The sequence below is a fragment of the Polyodon spathula genome, chromosome 5, assembly GCF_017654505.1.
Source record: "Polyodon spathula isolate WHYD16114869_AA chromosome 5, ASM1765450v1, whole genome shotgun sequence".
Taxonomy (NCBI): Eukaryota; Metazoa; Chordata; class Actinopteri; order Acipenseriformes; family Polyodontidae; genus Polyodon; species Polyodon spathula.
Genome location: NC_054538.1, coordinates 58,817,588 through 58,837,993, shown reverse-complemented (window position 1 = coordinate 58,837,993; position 20,406 = coordinate 58,817,588). Strand labels below are relative to the sequence as shown.

At 35.8% G+C, this 20,406-nt stretch overlaps 1 long non-coding RNA gene across 1 annotated transcript in view; it reads right to left on the bottom strand.

The window, feature by feature from the left end:
• Positions 1-19,479: 19,479 nt before the first annotated feature.
• Positions 19,480-20,406, bottom strand: part of LOC121316105 — a 149,857-nt gene continuing 148,930 nt past the window's right edge. The window contains exon 3 of the long non-coding RNA XR_005950360.1: positions 19,480-19,802. This is a non-coding gene — a long non-coding RNA (uncharacterized LOC121316105). The remainder of the gene's footprint in view (positions 19,803-20,406) is intronic.

Genomic DNA, 20,406 nt, shown 5'->3' with positions numbered 1-20,406 from the left:
AAAATAACCTAGTAGTAGTATAGCAAAACACAGGTGAAAGCACACAAAATATGATACTGTAATATTTGTCATTATACATAAACAAAAGTCAAACTAAGCCCGTTTTATCATTGTTAGATAGCCACGATGAAATTAAGAAATGGAGATAGTTTAACAATGTTAATTACAGATGTTCAGAAACCAAAATGTACAAAGCCTACTTCTAGAAGTATACTTTTTATCCTAGAAAAGAGATTGAATTAACAATTATAAGTGTTGTAGTTTGAACTGGAAAAAAAAAAGTCTGTATACAGAGGATCTCTTAACAATATGATGTCTATATGCTTTAAAGGTACAGTTACCAACACGTGCTGAAACAGGCTACTTCTGTGTATGTACCATGAAAAATAATATTACAGTATCATACTTGTGTGCTTTCACATGTTTAGAAAATACAGTAGTGAACTGAACAAAAAAAAAAATTGCAGTTTTTCAATCTGGAAATCTAGGTAACCCTAAGTGTAGCCTATAGGCCTAATGATAAAGTAATGTAAACATAGTAGCATTTATGTGTTGTATGCATTGTAAAGCAGTTTAATAAACTAATACATAAATACATCACTGTTGTAATTTATATATGATTTAAAATTTAAAATATATCTCTAATAAGATGTGTTCTGTGTGCTATGAACAGGGTTCAAATATATTTTGGGTAGAGAGTTGCTTTTTTAAAATATTATTTGCTATAAATATATTGATTATGAATTGTGTATGTCTGTGTTGTTATTTATGTCAGTTGTAACCTTGCCACTTCAAATCCATTCCACTGCATGATTTAAGTTTCAACCAGTCTAACAGGTACATTAAATAAGGACAAGGCTGGTTGAAACAAAATCCAAATTATTACATTTTTTTTTAACACAGCTTGTTGAATAACGCTATTTCTTCAAAATATGTTGTTAGAATTGTGTTGTTTAATACGTATAATTTTATTTCATTTACTTTATGACAGATACTTATTCCTGAATACTAACATTTTTCTACTTTCAATTTACAAAGCCACTCAGGGGTAGCCAGTCTTGGCACTTGCAATCCATTTCACAGCAGGACTTTGTCTCAACCTGACCTGTCATTTAAATAAGGAATGTTAACTGAAACCTTCTTAACTTTTTAAAATGTATTTATTTATTTCCAGAACTTGGTAGTTGATCAGTGTAATACAGACAGAGAAAACCGTCTTTTCACATTAGTAATAATAATCAAGATCACCAGAGACTGTGGATAATCGCCAATTATCAAATTATTATGGATGAAAGAAAGAGAAAAATAAGTATAAACTGTGAAACATGATTTTAAAATAGACATTACAGAGTTATTAAATCCATAAAAAAACTGCAAATGTATTTATACAATTAGCATACTAAATCCACTGTCATTACAACTCTTCCACTAATTACTTTTGGACATAAATGAAACAACGTTCCAGTATATGGAGTTATGACAAAACATTTGCAAGCTTTTAATGTTTTAGATTAACGAAGACTTATAAAATAGTCCTAAAACAGAAAGAAAATAATGGCATTAAATAAACTACTTTTCTTATATGAAGAAACCCACACACTGGAAATTATATTCTTTAGCCATGAGTTTATAAACTCATACTGCACTCTGATAAACAAAGAAAATATTAGCTATAACAGACATTTTAATGTAAAATTTGTAAATAAAAAATGATAAATACAATGATATATCATGAAGTGACTAAACTATTGTACCTTCTGTTACTTATGGGAGAAAATATACATAAAATGTCTGTACATTGTATTTCAGCTGTGGTTATATTTCTTCACAGAGTAGTAATACAAAGATGCCCCCCCCCCCCCAATATATGATTTATCTATATATACACACACACACTTTTAATACACATATATTTAATAAACAAACATTTTAGCAGACCCACTCAGGTTATGTTCCGATGATTAGTCTTCAGGGATGTCATACATCATGCATTAGTGGTACGTACAGTCATATAGAGATGCATAGTGGTACACAGTTAAGGTTGTGTGTTAACCTTAACTCGCATATATACTATATCAATATATATATATATAGATAATATATATATCCATATTATTAATATATATACACAGATATATGCGTCTGGAAAAAATTAAGAGACACCACTTTGCAATGATTAATCAGTTTCTCTGGTTTTACTATTTATAGGTATGTGTTTGGGTAAAATGAACATTTTTGTTTTATTCTATAAACTACTGACAACATTTCTGCCAAATTCCAAATAAAAATATTGTCATTTAGAGCATTTATTTGCAGAAAATGACAACTGGTCAAAATAACAAAAAAGATGCAGTGTTGTCAGACCTCGAATAATGCAAAGAAAATAAGTTCATATTCATTTTTAAACAACACAACACTAATGTTTTAACTTAGGAAGAGTTCAGAAATCAATATTTGGTGGAATAACCCTGATTTTCAAGCACAGCTTTCATGCGTCTTGGCATGCTCTCCACCAGTCTTTCACATTGATGTTGGGTGACTTTATGCCACTCCTGGTGCAAAAATTCAAGCAGCTCGGCTTTGTTTGATGGCTTGTGACCATCTATCTTCCTCTTGATCACATTCCAGAGGTTTTCAATGGGGTTCAGGTCTGGAGATTGGGCTGGCCATGACAGGGTCTTGATCTGGTGGTCCTCCATCCACACCTTGATTGACCTGGCTGTGTGGCATGGAGCATTGTCCTGCTGGAAAAAACAATCCTCAGAGTTGGGGAACATTGTCAGAGCAGAAGGAAGCAAGTTTTCTTCCAGGACAATCTTGTACTTGTCTTGATTCATTCCAAAGCTGCCCGATTCCAGCCTTGCTGAAGCACCCCCAGATCATCACCGATCTTCCACCACATTGCACAGTGGGTGCGAGACACTGTGGCTCGTAGGCCTCTCCAGGTCTCCGTCTAACCATTAGATGACTAGGTGTTGGGCAAAGCTGAAAATTTGACTCATCTGGGGGTGCTTCAGCAAGGCTGGAATCGGGCAGATTTGTCTTTGTGAAGGGCGCATGAATCAAGCCTAGTACAAGGTTGTCCTGGAAGAAAACTTGCTTCCTTCTGCTCTGACAATGTTCCCCAACTCTGAGGATTGGTTTTTCCAGCCGGACAATGCTCCATGCCACACAGCCAGGTCAATCAGGGTGTGGATGGAGGACCACCCGTCCTCCATCCAGGATAAATAAACTCAGCACCATGATGTGTAGTTGCTATGACATCCAAAGTTTGCTTTCACTGAAAACAGTGGTTGTCTCATCTGCAACAAATCATACACGCTGTAGCCTGTACGAGGTGAGCAACCTCAAAACATCACGAAAACACATTGGGTGTGTTAATTAAATGAGCCGCTCAGAGTGAGAACACTCAGAAATCACACAGCTCATTTAAATGACTTAACGCTCTGCTCCACAAGAGCGCCGAGCGACATTTAAAAATGGAGAATAATAATTCTTTGCTTGCTTGTGTTTCTGAGCTGATGGTAGATGAAATGGCCCTGTGTGAAGTTACTGCCCCTGCTGTACCTCACTGAGTTCGGCGCTCTGTTTGGACTGAACCTCATATCTGGTTGTGTTTAATATCGAGAAAACCGACATTAATAATGAAAATTGCAACAACTCAAACAAGTTTTTTATGGCAAACATGGAATATCGGTCTTGGCAAACGTCCTTATTCAGATGAGCGAGTCTTTTTATAAAATTGGAGTGTTGGCGTTAGACAAGATAATGCATGTTTAAATGTTATATTACAGGTCTAAAATTTGTATTGTATGTACATCTTTTACATCTAGTCATGAGCAGTTATTGTAATCCAATTCAAAATAAATACAGTGCATTTGTCATCCACAAAGCTCAACAGTATTTAATACATGCAGCAGTCATACAAAAACAAAGCGCCTTTTTCTTGTTTTTTAACCTAGCTCTCAGATCTTCAAGGGAAGAGCTTGTCAAAAAGAATCCTTACAAAAAAATGTTATGTGGTGTTTTCGGTGAAATCAGGTCAATTATTGTATTTTGCTTCATAATAACTTAATATATTTTATTTAAAGTGCGTAATACATACAGTATAAACAAATAATGGAAAAACACCAGTGTTACATTTAAAGTTTAAAACACTGTAGATCTGCAGTACAGTACAAATTACACAAACTGTGTAGGCAATGTTCTATCCCTCATTCTTGTGTATTTTGCTGCCATCAAGCACACCAATGCTAGTATTTAAAATGTCTTGCTCGCATACATTTTAAGTCTACGATACGTGTCTTGCAGCTCTCGACCATATAGAAATTTTGGTATGCGGCTTGTAGGGTCAGGAAGTTTGGCCACCCCTGGTATATAAAGTCATACTTATTATCCAACCTTGCCTCTCATTATTTTGACTGACTTATTAAATATGTACTGTAGACTCGGCTCATAGTGGAAAATTAAATGTCCCTCAGGAAGACTATTGTTACCTCCAGGGTGCAATGCAGCTTCAGGCATTAGAGCCCCCTGTCGGTAACAACAGTCTTCCTTCTGGGTAATAAATTTCACTATAGCCCTCCTCTCCAGTCCATTTACTTAGTAAATACAGTCGTACAAATTCAGGAAGCAGATTGTTTTCATACCTAGGGTCAGCTGTCTGTGCTGAAATTAGAAATTTTAGCTTTCCTGGCAGTGGCACCCTTTTCCTCTACTTTCTATATTTGTTCAGGTAGTGGGATGAAATAGCCATTTTGGTAAATTTAGAGGTTTATATTAAATTATTCTTGATATGTAATTTCCCATCTCTGTACCTAGAGTACCATTTTAATTTCATATTGGTACCTGGCTTTATATTTTGCTATTGTTAAGCCAATTAAATTAAGAAAAACATATCTTTTTTTAAAAAATCACCTTTCAATACACCATCAGCTTTTTAAAACAAATTTCTTTGTCCACTGAACAAAACATTCAGAGCCAACAACCCCGATTAAACCTATGTTGCTGGCAAGACTACGCAATATTAATCTCATTATTTTATTTGTATAAAATGTTGAGCATAGTTGTAAAGTTTCATCAGATGTGAGCTCACAGCACATTTAAGTATTCAGGTTTAATGATGACTATTTAAATCAATCTCTGGGGGTTAGATAGGAGAGTGGGGGTGCCTCTTATATCCTGAACAGGTGGTGGTACAACAAATTAAGTTCAACATGCAAAGATAATTTGTTTGCCTGGCTTACTGATAAGATAGTACATGACCAGGTATCTCTTTCTTTGTCCACTTGTATAATTAGCAGTACCAATGATGCTCGAAATTCAGTAGAATTCAGTAGAATAATTCGACTCACAGGGACACTCAAAAAACAAACAAAAAAAATACATCTTAGAGTTAGATCTCTTGGCTAGCAGTTCTGTAACTTTAAATTAGCATTTATTCACACTGCATAACCATATTAACATTTTGGATAAAAGCTCACCTTACTGTCATACTGTCATTAGGTACCTCAAACTTAAGATCCAAAAATGTTTTTATTTTGTGCAGGGCTATAAGAACTTAGTACAACTTGCCGAATTCAGAAATGTAGCTAGTCACAAATGACAGACAAAGGGCAATTTATTAAAATAAATAAAATATCCTTGATTGTCATTAAAATTTGCTGATCGTCAAGGTTTTTTGGTATTAACAGGCTATCCAATAACATCTTCAAAGCCAGATTTGACTTAGAACTTTCAGCTTGATTAGGCAAGTTTAAATGGGGTTATAAAAGCTTAAGTCCTATTCAGTGAAAGACTTGCCATTAGGGTGAATTGAGGTATCTAGAGCTGTAGTCATCTGTACTTTTGAAAGAGATAAGAGCTGACATGGGTACATTGAAAAGGTCATTGTTTTGTACAAAAACAGAAGTTGAAGAAAATGAAAAAAGACATAAAGAATGCAAACAACAAATGTTAAGTAATATGCCTAAACACTAACATGTAAACATATTTAACAAAAAAAGCCTGTTTCTAAGGAAAAAAGCATACAACTTACTCCCTATTTTTAAAGAGCTATCTTTAAGGGCCCTAAGCTTTGTATTTGTCACAGTGTCTAGACTTTTTGTAGATGGACATCCTAAATGAAATGTGAGCTGAACAGTTCCCTTTCAATTCAAAGACAACCACCAAAACATTACATATGGGATATACCTGCCTATTGGTAGGTATTCACTCAGCTCTCTATACCAGAGCTGCCGATAGGCCCCTTCCTGGATGACATCCTTGGTCCCGCCTACCAAGGGGTTAAATCAGGGTGATGAACTACCTGGATGACTAGCTGATCTGTACCAGTCTCAGGAAGGAACAGTGGCCCACACAGCTATTGTGACGAAACATCTGTTGAGGCTGGGTCTCACCCTCAACGATGCCACAGCTAATTAATACCATTGCAAAGTACGGTCTACTTGGGGACACAGTCTCATCTGTGTATGATAGTGCTGGCTTACCCTCACCTGGTAGTGTAGCTGCACATTCCACTAGAGGGTTGACTACATCTCGGGCCTTCTTAAGAAGTGCCTCGATGTCTGATATGTTATGTGGCTAGGTGGGATAGGCCACATACACTCTCCAGATTCTATTGTCTTAATGTGACAGTTCATTCCTTGCCTTCATTAAGCATGAGGGTTCTTGAGGTTGCATGCTAGCACTGCTAACCTTCGGTTAGGGGGTTCTGACCTGTCCCTCATATACTGCCCTTCCTTCTCCCTCGCAACGGCTCTGGTATACATTTCCCCATCCATAATGTTTTGGTGGTCATCTTCTAATTGAAAGGTAATGTTTGGTTACTTACCGTAACCGTGGTTCCCTGAAAGAGAAGACAACCACCAACCGCGAGGTTTCATCGGTCACCCTCACGGGTTTAATGCAAAAAGAGAAATGGCTTCCGTGGAAGAATGGTTTTAAAGCCACGGTAGGCGGGACCAAGGATGTCATCCAGGAAGGGGCCTATAGGCAGCTCTGGTGTAGAGAGCTGAGTGAATACCTACCAATAGGCAGGCATATCCCATACGTAATGTTTTGGTGGTCGTCTTCTCTTTCAGGGAATCAGGGTTACGCTAAGTAACCTAGCGTTTCTGCTGTTTCCCAAAAAGTACCTGATAAATGATAAAAATTGAGAAAATCTGAGAAACTCGAATTGAAAAAAAAAAAACAGGACTGTGGAATCTGTATGTTCACTTCGTACTGCCTACATCTCAAATTTGTTTAATCAGAAAAAATATAATATATCTGAACCCTAATTATATAAAACAGGAAAGGTGGTTCTAATTTGTAATATTTTCTTTAATATAAAAAAAATCTTCACTACTTAAAGCAATCTTAATCCAATTAATTTATATGATACTAAACTGCAGATGTCTTGGAATAGGATAAGAGGTTTTACAGGCTGATAGACACTATTTAATCACTGCACAATAATCACAAGGTCTGCAAACACATGCTTTATTACCACCCAGGAATGTAGAACAGTAGTTTTCTATCTCATCGATGAAGCCACATTAAATAAACTTCTGTTAAAACAAAAAACAAATGAAAGATCCCTCTTTCTAAATATATCACATATGCTTTCATAGAGATCATTCTTTGAGGCTGTGAAGCTTCTTCCATTAGGTAATGTGTTTCTTCAGACCCAAGAAGAAAACAATACCCTCCACTCTGGTTTCTATGATTAGATACACAGCAGTGGTCCTGAGAAAACACGAGCTGCTATCCATTAGAAATTGTTATCTTGGTCTACTGATATACCATTTAGTTTAGTCCAATCTGCTTGATTTAAAAAAAAAAAAAAAAAAAAAAACTTAAGTAAATACAACATCTATATCAGATCAGTGGGAGTATCAAATCCAGGTTCTGGTTACTCACCCTTACTCAAGCTAAATCAAGTTCATGTATGTACAAAATGAATCCTAGTCAATGCTTTTAAATATATTTATTTGCCTCTTCTTTAGGAAACTAAGTCGACGAACCTTCTGGTCATAACCAGTCATAATACTGCTAATGCTACTAAGATTTAAGAAAGTTTAGTTTGCAATCCAGCAACTATACCAAACTGAATAAGTATCAATGTGAGACCATGTGCAAAGGAAGTTTAACTTGAATAATCGCTCTCCAGACGACCATGTACTTTAAACAGACCACCAAAGAAATGTCATACCCATTAATTAAAGACTGTAGACACACAACAGACATGATCCTTTTATTTGCTCTTTTGTTAAATGGTTTTAAAAGATATATGGAGCTGCCTTAGACATTAAAGCAGGGTTATTATTCCTAGGAACGCTTTATAATAATCACTAGTTCGAATTAGGTATGAAGGAGCACATGATTTACTACTGAAGTAAAACATCATTTGTTAAGCATTCCTCAATTGCTTACATAAAATATTTATAACAACATCAACTGATTAACAGAACATTAAAAAAAAAAAAGAAAAGCCAGCATTCCCTATACACATCTTTACATCCCCCCCCCCCCCCTCCTCCCCCACTAGATTACATTCTACGCTGACAGTGTTTGTTTAGAAATTGTTAAATAGCTGAACAGAAACAAGAGCTTGACCTGTTCCCCTGCACTGGCATATCCTTTGCAGGCTAATAGCACAGAACCTAATGCCATTTGTACACTGAAAGTCGCTAAAGACCGTATGAAAACAATGGCCTTGTTAAAATGGATTTCAAAAGGCAATTTTAAAACACGGTTACTTGAAAGGAGGACAGGTCACTGACCAAAGCTTGCTAACACTTTTTTTTTTTTTACATCGAGCTGAAGAAGTCAGAAACGTCCTGTTATAATTAATTTTTTATTAACTACTCACATTTTTATGTACACCTTTTTCTTTTTGCTACTTTTACTGCACAGCAGTTGATCATTTTGGTACACAGCAGTCTTCCTTTTTTATGTATGTATATATATATATATATATATATATATATATATATATATATATATATATATATATATATATATATAACATTCTGAAATCTAACATGAAATACTGTAATACTGACTTTTGAAATATGATTTTGTAGTTTCTTTGATGTTAAATAAAATATCTAAATTATGTTTAAACAGTTTTTTGGGTTTTTTTTTGGCTTTTTTTAATTATGCCTCCATCCTAAAATTCTACGTGATGCAAAACATCTGGCTATAGCTATATATAAATTTAAGCAATAAAGCCAGTCGATGCGGGCTCTATCGTGTGAAAATCAAGGTCATCTATCACACGGCAGAGCCTGCATCAAGAGGGCTCTATTGCTATTAGAAAACAATTTCTTTATTTTCTCATAAAAAAAATTAAAATTAAAAAAAAACTTTATAACCTATATTCGCTGGGTAACCTTCCGCTGAGGAAAACAGTCCCTAACAATTAAAATAGCATTTTCACTATGTGTGTTGTTTTTCTATTATTATTAAAATGATTATTAGTTGAATAACATTCATTTGCTGGGGTTTTACTCTTTCTTATTGTAATTTATCTGGACATGTACAGTTGATGAAGAGATATGTATAGTATTGAGTCGGACTCGAAACTTGTTGGAGGCGGGGCATCATTCAAACTGGCAGGGAGTGGATTGGCTGGTGCGGAAAGAACTGAAACAGGGTTGACTGCTGAAACCGTCAGTTTGACTGATTGGTTTTCAGTGAGGGTGTTGCTTAGATCCAGCTGAAGACAACTGTGGACCAATCGTGTCTTTCCTGTTGATTTGTTCTCCAGTAGCTGCGAATTGAGCCTTCATTATGATGTCCTGTCACAGACATTAAAATAACCTACTGTATACTGTTGAATTTATGTTAGGCAAGTATATATTATAATTATAAGTCACGTCTCCACTGGAACGTATTAACAGAAATTACTGTACGCTTATAATATCGATGACAGTGTAGGTCTCGCTCTCAAGAGTGTCAACGACAAAACCTTCTAAACGTTTAAACCACAAAACAGATCTCTCCAAATCTTTAGATAGCTTGTCATAAACACTGTCAAACATGAACAGCTCATTCATGTTCCACCCAGTAACTGCACCCATCTTAACTTAAATCTTGTATATTTTCCCCAGATATATAGATTATTGTGACATATTTATATATATATATATATATATATATATATATATATATGTGTGTGTGTGTGTGTGTGTGTGTGTGTGTGTGTGTGTGTGTGTGTGTGTACATTCAGATATAAATGTATAAATGTATAATGTATCTAGTTACAAGATTTAACATTTAGCTAAATATTTAATTAAATCTTAAATCTCTTAAGATTTAACATTTAGCTAATTATTTGACTGGCCAGCTAAATCTGGAGTTTGTATGCAAATGATCTCCACCCGCTTTGTGCTTTCACGCGATTTGATTGGCTCTTGTAATGCTATTCGGGAAATCTGCAAATTTCAGCATTACGAGAGCCAATCAAATTACTTGAAAGAGCGTTGTGATACAGCAAACATACACTCTACATACAATATATTAGTGCAGTATAGCTTGCTGTAAGATGCAAGCTGATTTTCAGCTTGTACATAGATATACCTATGTTTCAGTGAATCCATAATTTCTCACTTTCAGCTAATCTGAATAACTAGAATTTGTCTTCTGCCTATCAACACACAATCCTATTTGAATGGGCAGGGTAAATAACTTGACCCAGTACTCAGCGGTCCAGATAAGCTGTGTACCTGCCACTTTTATGCATTAAAAAATATGCACTAAATTTAAATTCAATGCATAAAAATGTGCATAGCAATTTTGCTGCACAGCTTGTCTGCCTCCCCTCCCGCCTCTTGTAAAACATCCAAGAACAACTACATCTCCCAGAATACAAGGTCTTCAGATTACTAAGAAACTGTACACAAGAAAAACCAATTCAACTAACATTATCCAATCTCTGGCAAGCCCTGTTGTCTTTGCAGCCAACCACAGTAAGAATAAGAAAAATTCAAAGCTACACAAGTTGAAGAGTAAACACCCCAGTCCAGCTACAAATCCAACTGGAACCACTGTCAGAGGCAACCGCTAAAAAAAAAAAAAAAAAAAGCCTATAATATTAAACAAATTGTCCTATAACCTATTAATGCATTTTCTTATTTTATTATCTGTATGGCTTTATATTGAAGTTTTAACATGTTCACCGAGTTTAATGTTAAAATATAAGTAACAATTAATTTGCAGAGTCAGTGTTATACTTCTAAAGAAATGTGCTGAGCCAACAAAGAACCCTGTAGAACACATGTGGTTCTACAATAGTTCAAAGTAACACTACAGTTAAAACAATGTCTACCCCATTAGCATTAAAAATTGTACAGTATTTATTGAGATTACTCATGACTTCAAAGTAATATTGCATTTTACCCCCTGAAAATACATTTTACTCTGTGTCAGTGTTAAATTTACAGGATAAGTTACTCCCAGATCCAAAACCTTATATGGAGCACTGCCAGTATTGCTTGAGAAGTTATGATGATGTCTGAAAAAGGCCAAGATGATCAGATCCAAATGCATGAAATTGCTGTAAGCTAGAAACTCTGTCATTCTCAACTCTGAAAAACTTGACATCTGACAAGCACTCCAGGATTCAAGGCGAAACACTGACCTCTCTTCTGGACTGAGATATTACTGTCCAGCAGCAGGTTTAATTTCTGGCTCAGATTTCAAATCTGTAAAACCTTTCACCATAAGGGCACAGGTTTGACTCCAGGGGTGACTTTTGCAATACTATGTATGTTGGACAAAGGTTAATATTAGAGCTGAAGATAAGACAGAGAGACTGAACTTTCGTCTCCTTTACTTAGTGAAAAGTTGATCCTTTCAAAGCAGGTACAATGATGGTTGATTGCTGCTGGGTACGTTGGTTGGCAAGCACATTTGGGGAGGCGGTCGGTGGATAAACTGAATAAACTTCTGTGAACGTGTGCGTTGCAGTGCGTAGGTTTAGGAGTGATGCTGGTGCTCCAGACAACAACAGACACAAAGTTATGGTTCAAACAGTTCTTTAATTAGACCTTTAATTAAGGCTGGCTCTACCCAACAATGGGTATTGCCAGCATAAAACAAAGGAGTTTGCAGTCCCGAAATAAGACAAAACACAGACACTTAACAGACACAAAAACACATCTCCAGACTCTTAGTGTGCTCTTAGTGCAGGTGTGGTGCTTTCAGTCGTGGTGGTGTATTTACAAGCACGTGTTCGGGCTTAGCGCTGGCTTTGTGCTGCAGCTCCTGGCTTCAAATGCAAATACCCACAGATTACAAATAAACAAAACACTCCACTCATGATTCCATAGTCCTTGTTTCCTCTCATTAATCACAACAAAAGGAACCGTTTACAGCGTCAGCCCTGCCCCCTCCGATAGCTAGTCTCCTCCAATTCATGACTGAAACGTCGCTTACCGTACTAGGGCGATGACACCTGGTACCATGACACTGCCCCCTTTCTGAATGGCTGGCTTCTGACTGCCCGGCTTCTGACTGCTCCACCATTGAGTATGAGGCACACAGTTCCTGTTGTACAGTGCTCACAGGTCGAGAAGGAGATTGTTGATTCGGATTCATTCGCTCCGACACAACTTCCTTTGCCAAGGTCTTAACTTGCCTGGTTGTTATTTAATTTAATATAATTATTAGCCCCAGTTAGTATTCCTGCAAGCACTTAAATCATAACATCCCTGTACCAGCAAAATCGTTATAGATAAGGTTTCTGTAAAAAATAAATAAATGAATACAGATGCTCCTGATCTGTTGTCCTCTGTTCAGCATTCTTTTCACTTGCATGTATCTATATGTGGCAAGTCATATAAAAAATGTGATTAAATCTATGCAGGTATGGGATTTGCATTTGGATGTAGGATAGGGTGCAACACTTGAAACAATTATCGTCAGCTTGTCAATGTTGTATAATTTAGACATGTTCCATCTTGGACTACGTAGAATTATTTGAAGGCTAAAAGGCTTGGTTTATATGTACTGAGTATTATGTGTATAACATGGAACCTTTGGGGTGGTAGGTGGCATAGTATGGCATGCCTTTAACTATAGAAGGCCTGCCTTTTCTTCATCTGGCTCAGGTGATAGGGTTAGGGTGGTGGGAAGTCCATATACGACAAACGTGTTAGTGACAGCAGTCAGGACTGCAGTTCTAATGCATGAATAAGCTTATACTTATTGAACATAGTGTGGCAAACTACTGAACATAGGCTCGAAAACCCAAACAGTATTTCTTACTTCTCGTCAGTGTAGCTCTCTCTCTTTACTTTTTTGTGATGTCTTATTAGGCTTTGTATCAGTGAGAGGCATTTTCTTCAGTTAGTACATAAAAGATGAGCTGGATTGTTTTTTCTAGAATGGCTTTAATTTGTCACTTACATGATTAGATTTTAATATTCTTCAAAGAAATATTATTTGCCATGGCCTGGGTGCGCTCATCCAAAACACACAAAGCAATATAAAGTAGGTTCCTGCCTCACTTTAATGCATTCATTAAATATACTAGAGACAATGAACATTTTGAAACATACACCTGTATTTCCTTTTATATTACAACATCACTGGCTTATCATATTAGAGCTGGTGCAGTACAGATATTGAAAAAAGGCTTTGCCTTCATTTATATTAGGTCCTGGAAACATTTTAACAGGTTTACATGAAACAAATTCACACCAGATGCCATTATGCAGCATCTTACTGTGAAAACATATAAAAGCAGTATTATTTTGTGTTCTATGAAGACAGCGTCTTAGTAAGAAACATGTAATTGACAGGCATGCAGTACCTCAGCTCTGGAATATTAAAATGGCATTTTGTACCAACTAGCTGCCTTTATTTAGCTCACTGGAGACAAGTACAAAGGGGGCAAAGCTTTTAGTTTAATTTACATGATTTGCTGTGTGCATAATGTAGAAAACAAGCAAACGAGGGTGCAACATTCTATTAAACAATTCTTTAGTGATTAGACATACGCAGAGTGGATAATTCAATGATGCAGGAAACACTGCATTGTTTGCAATCAAACATGACTGCTCCACTGCATTGTGCAGGTATGTGTTTTGGGTTCTGTTAGTGAAAATGTGTTTCAATAAAGTCAATACGCATTCATTGAATACATACAGAGTACAGCAGTGTTAGTGTGTGATATGCATGTACAGGGAGTGGGATTGCGGCACGGTAAGGAGGAGGGGAGGGGATTGCAGAGCTTTGCATCTCCGCTTAATGAAAAACTGTGAGATTTGCATCGCAACAGAAAATAAGCCATAGATGCTTAAATGCAATAGTCCTGACAGTAAAATACTGTACTGTAATTTTAATTCAAAGGCCATTACACGTAACACCGCAGAGCAGTTAAACCTGGCACTCTCATGAGACGACCACTTCTCAAGAATACTATAGTAAAATAGGATTCTGCAGCTTAGAGTACACATAATCATGATGATACTACAAGCTGCTTGCCCACGAGGACTTGTTTTGATGTACTGTCCTCAGTGCTTGAGCACTACTGACATCTGTATACTGTATTTAAACTGCATGGCATGCTTTTGTTAATTGTAATGCAACAGAGTGGCCGAGGACAGTGTAAATTATCAGGCTGGAGTCTTGATTTACAGTTTTAAACTGTTGTTGGTTTTATTTCTTACGCTGTGGTGGCAAAACAACCGCTAATAAAACAAACAAAATAAACTTAGCCCCTAGCTGGAGCACTAACAGTACTTCATGTGGAACAAACACTAGGCTCTCTTACTCGAGTTTTGGTTTATTTTTGTTACTTCTTCTTCCTTAGGCCTCTATACCACCCCACCCCCCATTACACAAAAGCCATTTCTAAGGGAGGTGTCATTATCTTTAACAAGCAGTTAACCAATTGACTATTATCCATAATTCGTTAAGGAAAGCGGCTGTGGATTTTTTATGGTCGTGCATACATGCAGGAACTCGTGACATCTAGTGGTCAACCCATTACACTGCAGCCAGGGAACAAGCTCTTAATTCTCATATTAAGTTTGATTCTGCACCACAGTAATCGTATCAGTCTGCTTTTAAGAATCAAAACACCCGGGGCAGATGCGATTCTTATAAGCGGACCGCACTGTAGTAAAATCAGTTTCATGTACAGGGTTTTGCTGTGAAACAATTAAAAAGGCTTTTAAATCCTCCATGTCCTTACTTTCTCAAGTGTAATGCAGAACGAGAGTACAACATTTAAGTGACTAGTTTGTTTAGATGTTAATACAATTATGAATAATGAGTAGTGGTTGTAATAGGGTGTGTCAATGTTAATTATAATTTAATTTTACTATTTTAGAAGGGGGGGTAGGGAGCAAAAAAATACCTCTGAAGGGGGGCACAGCAAAAAAGTTTGAGAACTACTGGCTCAGAAGGAAGGAAAAAAAGACAACTGGCAAGATTTGCTCCTAAGGGCTTTCCACTCAAGGCACTACTACGAGTTTCTTACCATCTGAGTCACAAGTACGTTGATTTGTCTTTTTAACAATGTATTATATTAGTTTAAATCTGTACCACAGCAGTACATTTACAGCTCTAGCATAAAGTCTTAACTAAATTAAAATAGCACTCATATTACCTGTTACTTTAAAGTTTATAAAAAAAACAGCCCCACATTTCCAACACAGTATTGTTTGTACTATAGCTGCTATAATATTAAGACTGGCTTCGGTTAACTTCAGATTTCATGCAAGCAAACACTTTCATTTATCATCAAATTAAAGTTGCCTGTAAAACATTAAGTGTCATTAATAAATGCTTGCAAAAAATAGCATTAATATCAAGTGTTACTTTTAGTTGTCTTTCACTACAATTACATATTATGGTAAAAGGTGTGATTAAATCAGTTAAAAGAAAACAAGATTAAAAACCCTAGTGTGTGTGTGTCTAATTAGTTGGGATGGGATATATATATCTATATATATTATATATATATATATATATATATATATATATATATATATATATATATTTATTCTCTTTTAAGGTTTCACTTATTTTAAGGTTCATAGCCTCTTAAACCAGACCCAGACACAAGAATCTGAAGTTTCTAATAGCACTTTCATGCCATTTTATTAATAACAGAAATCAAAAACCAAATAAACACAACCGAAACAAAACTTAACTCCGTTTTTGGAACGCTAACTAAACTTAAGTAACTTAGCTCACAAACAGGACAGCTAAGCTGTTTACCTGTTAACCCAAAAAAACAACAAAAACACACAATTTTCCAGAAGGATACACACAGTAACTTTTTTCCATACGCTTGTGCACACCCTCAAGCAGGCTCTCCACATAGCAGCAGCAGCAGCCCTCAACAGACTGTCTGCTTTCTTTAAATACCTTGCACCTGGCTCTAATTTACAATGATAGCAAGGTGCAGGGGATAATTAGTAATAAACAATACACTTAAACAATTGACAAATTTAACACTTGCACATGTTTTTTTTTTTTTCTAAGCAGGGAGGAATTAACCCTCTCCTTGCTCACAATATATATATATTTCTATCTCTATCTATCTATCTATCTATCTATCTATCTATCTATCTATCTATATATATATATATATATATATATATATATATATATATATATATATATATATATATATATATATCTATATATATATGAACACAAAGTCAAAAACACTCTCTAGGAATTCAATGCAATTAAAGTAAATTAGGATAACAGTGGCCTTTACTTTATGTTTCACAATAGCCAGTCGATGCCATTCAGTGACCCATGTGTTGCCAAATAATGCTTTTAGAAAACTATTATCTGAGGGATAAGAAGGGGAAGATGAGGGCATTGTAAGGATTCCCGCACAGAAAGCGAACAAATTGCCATGTCAGGCAACATGCAGTTTTGCAAGACATTTTTCCCTAACTGCAGCTATTAATCTGGACAAGAAAGTCTCTTTAACTGAACATCACTCAGACTTAGTCATGTATTACCACTGTTCTTGGGAGCCTTTTGTAATGTCATAACAAAGGTTAATGCTATATTGGGTGCCAAAGTGTTGAAGTTGTGAATCAGAGGGAATGCAATAATAATAGACACCTAGGCAGTGTATAATACAAAGCAATGGGCCTGGTTTTGGTTTAATGAAATGAACTCTCTAACCTTTTTTTATTATTTCTTTTTTTATTTTTTACTAGTTTTTTCACGTCAAAAAAAAAACGGAAGGGAATTTGGTAAACAGAATAAAAATTGGGCCGATTATGGAAGGATCTAAGAGGTTTTTTGTGCATTTCTTTTTAGAAATCTTTTAGAAAAAAAACGGTCTCCTCAGTCCAGATGATATACCATTAACATGATAAAAATAGAAAAGTGAGCTGCAACAAGGGCGTTGAGTAAGACACAAATTGGTGAATGAGACACAGAGGCAAAATGTTAATGGCTTACAATGAGTTCTGAAGACAAATTGTAATTTGTTTGTTACAGGTGGGAGTTGAATAAAGCTTGCTGTTTTCATGTTATAAACCTGCATGCAGTGTCTGGCCAAACACATTTTGAAAGGCCTGAAATCATGGATAGGATCACGCTGACCTCAATGTCTTGTCCAGCATTGAAGGTTTCTGTGATTTGGACTACATTACCTACAATGCTCTATTTCTTTTGAGAAACATTGTACTTTTGAAAAGCAAAAGCATCTCTCTTATGGTACCTATATAACAAAATATGTTTGCTATTTAGTTCTGTTGGTCATAGCTGATGACTAATAATCCAATTGTCCATCTGACTATAAACACCATTAAGGTGATCCCTCCCATAGTTACCAGTGTTACACTAAGTGACTAATCAAGGCTTGGTAATTAGGCTTTTAGCAACGCCTGGCTGTTCAGACTGACAATAAGATTAATGCCTGCTGTACCATGAATGAGTAAAAGTGAAAAATCTCACACTCATTCTCGCACTCAATTTTCAAATCGTCAATGTCATGTCAGGGCTATAGGCACATTTCCATTTTACTGTACCTAAATAACTAATAGTAGTAAAAAAAAAAAAAAAAAAAAGCTCACTCAAATTAAAAGTCTCTTGTTTTTACCAGCCACTTTTTTTTTTTTTTAGAATTTCAATACAAGCCAATGACAGAGGCACCTTAAGCAGCCGCACATTTGTTAAATTATAGTTGGTAAACTGCTACATACTTGCGAAATAGTATTTTTAACTAAACATTTTCCATAATTTATTTATTTTTCATCAGTTGAGACGATAAAAAATGCTTCCAGAGACAGCCAAAGTGAATGTTGTCGGGAATGAAAGCGTGTTGTGTTTTCACACTTTCCCAAGAGCCCAAGAAAACAGAAGCCAACATTTTGCGCATTTCTAATCAGCTGTAACTTGCTTCTAAATTACAGTAATAAAAAGTATAAATTACATAAAAAGACTCCATAAAATAAAACGCAAGATTTAATAGCTGTCCGCTTTGTGACCAAACAGACCTGAACATAATACACGATGTGTGTAATGAATGACAATGTCACACTTTGCTGTTTGAATTTAATTGCTGCTTTGTCATTTTAAAAGCAGGTTGGAGGGAATTGGGGGTTAAATATTTTTCCCACTAAAGACAATTTTCATGTTTAATGATTCTCATAACATTCTCATAACATATATGTTAATGACACCCTAAAGATTGTGTGTGAACAATGCCTTTCACAATAAAACATGTATTATATTGAAACGCAGCGCAGTTGAAGCTCTTCTAGTGTTTAAGTGGGCCTCGTTTTGAAAATCCATTCATAATGTGGCCCTGAAGACCAATTTCTAGGAACTCTGCATTATTAAGGATGTTTTAGACAGCAACATAGTTGATTACTAAATTATATTTGATTTCTCTGTTGCTTGCAGACTTTGTACTTAGGTGTGAGGAAGATTAAGTGAAATGGAAAAGGACAATTTAAAAAGAAAAATGTAGCACACCATTGCAGAGACTGCCAAAACTTTAAAGTGTTTATAAAAAAACATGTCATTCAAAAACATTATAACCAAACAAATTCAATATGTCACATTAAAAATCTGCAGAGGCTAACTTTTGTACAGCATGCAGTTAGAAACTTCAAATTCACTCTCCATTGTCATGAGAATGTGATGTATCACACATTATTATTATTATTATTATTATTATTATTATTATTATTATTATTATTTATTATTTATTTATTTATTTGCAGGCGTCTTTTTCCAGGTCAACTTACAGTTGTTATAAAATATCACAATACAAATTATCACATTACAAGAATACAGTAAATAATTACATTTAAGATCAAGTTCGACTAAGAGCAATTAAACTTGTTTATACAAGTAAAGTCCATTAAGAGCATGCAGTAAGTACGATAAATGGAAACAAATTTTTTCAAATAAGAGCAATTAGAAAACATGTTAATATGGATACATATAAGAGTAAAATCAAGTACAAGATACAGGAAATAGTTATAATTAAGGGCAGTAGTAGAATATGGCAAGGTATGGAGCAGTTCAATGCAAGTACAAGGTAGTGCAAGTACAGGTATAATTGGATGTCATATAGTCCAGTATAGTCAAGACTTGTGAGATTTACAGATGCTGTCTGAACAGATGTGTCTTGAGGAGGCGCCAGAAGGAAGTCAGGGACGCAGCAGTCATGATATCCGTGGGTAGGTCATTCCACCATTGAGAGGCAAGAGTGGGGAAGGAGTGGGCTCTGGAAGCGGGGGAGCAGAGGGGTGTACATCTAATCTGCCGGTGGTGGAGGAGTGGAGGGGGCGAGAGGAGGTATAGGGAGAAATGATAATCTGGAGATTGGAGGGAGCAGAAAGGTAAATAAATAAATACATATATATATGAATATATAACCATGAATAACAGGTAATCTGTACCCTCTGTAACAGAGAAAAGGAAACTGCAGTCCTGGAAGTTTAAAATAGGAAACAGGACTACACTTCCCAGAATACCTTGGGAGTTGGAATTAGCCAATAATGAATTACACTTGGCACTAATCTAATGAGGGACATATGCCTGTCATTAAGCAGGCAGGTATTTAAACAGGTTTGAGATATGGGTTGAGTTGTCTGTGTGAAGGTGTTAACCTGTGGCTGTGAAAATTTAAGAAAAGGTAATTGTGTGTAATTTGTCTCGTTGACATGCATTTTGTAAATTGGTCAATGGCCTAGCTGTCTAATACCTAGATGGAAGTGTTAAAAGTTTAGTTTGTACTCCTTGGCAGAGTTAGGCTTTGGTTTTATTTTTGTTTTTCTAATACATGTGTAAACACACCGCTATAAATAAACATACAGGTACTGCCCTGTTTAACTATATCTGCTGTGGTCCAGAACACTTATTGAAGCATTAAGGCAAGAATCAGGTGACAGTGAAGTGATATAACCACACACTTAACCC